Below are 5710 nucleotides of genomic sequence, written 5' to 3' on the forward strand. Positions count from 1 at the left end.
CAGCATCAAACTAAATGGAAAGAAACTCAAAGCTATTCCTCTAAAATCAGAAACAAGACAAGGCTGTCCATTCTCTCCATATCTCTTCACTATTGTCCTTGAAGTTCTAGCCAGAGCAATAAGACAACAAAAGGAGATCAAGGGGACACAAATTGGAAAGGAAGAAGTCAAGCTTTAATTGTTTGTGGATGATAGGATAGTCTATATAAGTGACCCAAAAACTCTACCAGGGAACAACTACAGCTGATAAACACCTTCAGCAAAGTGGCAGGATACAAAATTAACTAAAAAAAAAATCAGTAGCCCTACTATATATGAAGGATAAATCTGCTGAGAAAGAAATCAGAGAAACATCACCCTTTACAATTGCCACAAACAACATAAAATTCCTTGGGGTAACACTAACCAAAAAAGTGAAAGACCTGTAGCATAACAATTTTGATATAATTTTAAAGAAAGAAACCAAAGAAGATACCAGAAAATGGCAGGATCTCCCTTGTTCTTGGATAGTTAGGATCAAAATAGTAAAAATGGCAATCCTGCCAAAAGCAATTACAGATTCAAGGCAATCCCCATCAAAATCCCAGCACAATTCTTCACAGACCTTGAAGAAACAATTCTCAACTTTATATGGAAAACAAAAGACCCAGCATAGCCAAAGCAACCCTGCACAATAAAAGAACTTCAAGAGGCATCACCATCCCTGAATTCAAGCTCTATTATAAAGCTATAGTCATGAAAACAGCTTGGGATTGGCACAAAAATAGACAGGTAGACAAATGGAATGGAGTTGAAAACCCTGATATTAACCCGCACACCTAAGAACACCTGATTTTTGACAAAGAAGCTAAAGCTATACAATGGAATAAAGAAAGTATCTTCCACAAATGATGCTGGTACCACCATGCTTTAGAAATAAAAAACAAATCAAAGTGCAGAAAACCTACCAACTCATGGAAATTGAACAATATGCATTTGCAACATTCCTGGATCAAGGAAGCAATAAAGAAAGAAATTAAAGACTTCCTAGAATTGAAAGAAAATGTTGACACAACATACCCAAACTTCTGGGATACTTTGAAAGCAGTACTAAGAGGAAAGTTCATAGGTCTAAGTGCTCACATGAAGAAACTAGAGAATAGCCACACCAGAGATTTGACATCACAGCTGAAAGCTCTAGAAAAAAATGGAAGCAAATTCACCCCGAGGAGCAGACACCAGGAAATAATCAAACTGAGGGCAGAAATCAATAAAGTCAAACAAAGAAAACAATTCAAAGAATCAATATAACAAAGAGTTGGTTCTTCGAGAAAATCAACAAGATAGACAAACGGTTATCCAAACCAAAAGGCAGAGAGAGAGAACATGAAAATTAACAAAATCAGAAATGAAAAGGGGGACATAACAATGGACACTGAGGAAATCCAGAGAGTCTTCAGGTCATACTTTGAAACACTGTACTCCACAAAATTTGAAAATTTAAAAGAAATGGACAAATTCTTGGACAGTTATCACTTACCAAAATTGAATCAAGAACAGATAAGCAACTTAAACAGACCTATAACCTCTAAGGAAATAGAAGCAGTCATCAAAATCTCCCAACCAAAAAAAGCCTGGGGCCAGATGGATTCACTGCAGAATTCTACCAGAATTCAAAGAAGTGCTAATACCAATACTCCTCAAATTGTTCCACACAATAGAAGCAGAAGGAACATTGCCATACTCTTTTTATGAGGCTACAATAACGTTAATACCCAAGCCACACAGGCACACAACTAAGAAAGAGAACTACAGACCAATATCCCTCATGAACATTGATGCAAAAATTCTCAATAAAATACTGTCAAATCGAATACAATAACACATCAGAGAAATCATCCACCATGATCAAGTATGCTTCATCCCAGGGATGCAAGGATGGTTCAACATATGAAAACCCATCAATGTAATCTACCATATAAACAGACTGAAGGAAAAAAACCCCACATGATCATCTCACTATATGCCGGAAAAAGCCTTTGACAACATCCAACACCCCTTCATGATAAAGGTCTTGGAGAAATCAGGGATAACATGAACATACCTCAACATAATAAAAGCAATATACAACAAGCCAACATCCAACATCGAATTAAATGGAGAGAAACTCGATGCAATTCCTCTAAAATCGGGGACAAGACAAGGCTGTCCACTCTCTCCATACTTCTTCAATATTGTCCTTGAAGTTCTAGCTAGAGCAATAAGACAACAAAAGGAGATCAAGGGAATACAAACTGGAAAGGAAGAAGTCAAACTCTCACTATTTGCAGATGATATGATAGTCTACACATGTGACCCGAAAAACTCAACCAGGGAACTCCTATAGCTGATAAACATGTTCAGCAAAGTGGCAGGATACAATATTAACTCAATACAATCCATAGCCCTACTATATACCGATGAAACATTGGTGGACAAAGAAATCAGAGAAATATCACCCTTTACAATGGCCACAAACAACATAAAATACCTTGGGGTAACACTAACCAAAAAAGTGAAAGACCTGTACCATAAGAATTTTGAGTCTCTAAAGAAAGAAATTAAAGAAGATACTAGAAAATGGAAAGATCTCCCATGCTCTTGTATAGGTAGGATCAACATAGTAAAACTGGCAATCTTGCCAAAAGAAATCTACAGATTCAATGCAATCCCCATCAAAATCCCAACACAGACCTTGAAAGAATAATTCTCAACTTTAAATGGAGAAACAAAAGACCCAGATAGCCAAAACATCCCTGTACAATAAAGGAACTTCTGGAGGCATCACCATCCCTGACTTCAAGCTCTATTACAGAGCTATAGTCTTGAAAACAGCTTGGTATTGGCACAAAAATAGACAGGTAGACCATTGGAGTGAGTTGAAAACCCTGATATTAACCCACACACCTATGAACACCTGATTTTTGACAAACAATCCAAATTTATATGATGGAACAAAGAGAACATCTTCAACAAATGGTGCTGGCATAACTGGTTGCAGACATGTAGAAGACTGCAGTTAGACCCAAGCCTATTGTCTTGCACAAAACTTAAGTCAAAATGGATCAAAAATCTCAACATAAATCCAGCTACACTGAACCTATTAGAAGACAAAGTGGGAAATACCCTTGAATTAATTGGTACAGGAGACTGCTTCCTGAACATTATTCCAGTAGCACAGACACTGAGGTCAACAATTGATAAATGGGACCTCCTGAAACTGAGAAGCTTCTGTAAGGCAAAGGACACAGTCAGCAAGACAAAACAGCAACCCACAGAATGAGAAAAGATATTCACCAACCCCACATCTGACAGAGGGATGATCTCCAAAATACACAAAGAACTCAAGAAGATAGTCTCTAAAACACCAAATAATCGAATTAAAAAGTGGGGTACAGAACTAAATAGACAATTCTCAATAGAGGAATCTAAAATGGCTGAAAGACACATCAGAAAGTGTTCAACATCCTTAGCCATCAGGGAAATGCAAATCAAAACAACTCTGAGATACCATCTTATTCCTGTCAGAATGGCCTTTATCCTCTGTGTTGGGCTTTTCAGATCTTGCTGGGGTGGAGTCCCTAGATTCTGGTGGTGTCATATTGGTCTTTCTGTTGTTCAGTGTATTCTTATTCTGTCTTCTTCCCATGTCCTCTTCCAGTGGGTGTAGGTGGGGTCTCTCTATCTCCTCTTGTCACCCAGTGGTTGTGTGGGCCAAGACTTCAATGTCTGCAGTTCTATATGGTCTTGCCTCTTCTGGTAGTCTCCTCAATTGGTAGGGTCAGTCTGGTCGAGTGATCTCAAGTATTTTGGTCACAGTGCTGAAAATGTAATAATATAGGTCATGTGGTTTTGAATAAACCTATGAAAGCACAGCCTAGCTGGCTTTTTTGATAATAATGCAGAGACTGTGTATGTGCTTATCTATCTATCTATCTATCTATCTATCTATCTATCTATCTATCTATCTATCTTATCTATTTAATCATGTATCTATAGAGAGATAGTATATAAAATATCACCACTTCTTTTCATCAAATTATATCAGGTTCTTTCTTCCACAATGCTATTCTGTCAAACTCAGAGAGCTTATTCAGTTTGAAATGTATCGTCGTAGAAGAAGGATCAATTTCATCTCATATAAAGAAGTATGCTTAGTACATGTCTGGCTGGGATGGGTTTAGTCAGAGTTTAAAAATATTGTTTTGATTTGTTGCATTTTTGACCCCAAATAGACCCAACTATACTTTTGTCCATCTCAAAGGAAAGAAATAAGCTTGTTGAAGAAAATTCTCATCATTAGTTTTATATTTTCCATTCTAAGAGCAAATTCAGATAGTAACAAATACAACTTTAAGAAATGTTCTTAGAAGAAAACAAGAAAGTAGATACCATCATAGAGGGAGACATTTAAGGTTTACAGAGAAATTAGGCACTTGTGAAAGGTCTGGAGATCTACAAAGATGACACCAACTAACAATCTAAGCAACAGAGGAGAGGCTACCTTAAATGCCCTCTCCTGATAATGAGATTGATGACCGTCTTATATGCCACCGCATAGCCTTCATCCAGCACCTGGTCGAAGTAGAAGCAGACACCCACCACTAATCACTGAACTGAACTGGAATCCAGTTGCAGAGAAGATGGAGTGATGGGCAAAGCTGTCCAGACCAGGTTGGTGAAATCCACAGAAACAGCTCACCTGAACAACAGGGAGCTCTTGGTCCCCAGAGTAATAGCTGGTATACTAGGATGGGACGGATCCAGACCCAGGAACATGGGTTTCAGTGGTAGTTCAGTACTTATCCCTAGCATAGGTGTGGACTTTGGGAGCCCAATCCACATACAGGCATACTCTCTGAGCCAAGACACATGGGGGTGAGCCTAAACCCTATCCCAAAGGATATGATAGACTCTGATGACCCCCTATGAAAGGCCTCATTCTCCCTGGGGAGCAGAAAGGATATGTGATAGGTAGGGTATTTGTTGGGGGGGGGGTATTAGGGGAGGAGGGGAGGGAGTGGGAACTGGGATTGATATGTAAAACAATCTTGTTTCTAATTGAAATAAAGAAGAGAAATATTCTCATCAGGTGCTGGAGTGGAGCTTAGATGGCATAGTGCTTACTTAGCCTTTCCATTCTGGAAGCCCTTCCATCCTCAGCATGGCTCACACCTGATACTGTGTTCCAAGTCTGTAGTTCTAGTATCTAGTATGTAGAGGCAGGAGCATAAGAAACTGCAGGACATCCTTGACTGCATAGTGAATTTGAGCTTGGGCTGAGCTATATGAGATCATATCTCAAAAACAAAAGCAAAAGAGATAATTACAAAAAGAAAATTATTTTTTTAGCCTAAGATCAATGAAGAAATGCCCTCTAATATTGTTATGCAAACATGTGAACTAAGGACTATGAACAAATGCTTAGGGTCTTAGCTGGGGTCTTCCTTGTGGATGCCTGGCAATTTCCTTAGTGCCTGGTTTCTGGCTAGCCCCATAGTGACTCCCTCAATCAAGATATCTCTTTCTTTGCTCTCTCTCTGTCTGTCCATTATCTCGACCATCCTTTTCCCTCATGCTCTCCTCCCCCTCCCTGTCTATCCTCTCCCTTCCCTTCCATCTCCTCCCATGCTCCCAATTTACTCAGGAGTTCTTGTGTATTTCTCTTTCCCAGGGGTCTCCTTGTTACCTA

This window comes from Cricetulus griseus (assembly GCF_003668045.3).
Source record: "Cricetulus griseus strain 17A/GY chromosome 1 unlocalized genomic scaffold, alternate assembly CriGri-PICRH-1.0 chr1_1, whole genome shotgun sequence".
Lineage (NCBI taxonomy): Eukaryota > Metazoa > Chordata > Mammalia > Rodentia > Cricetidae > Cricetulus > Cricetulus griseus.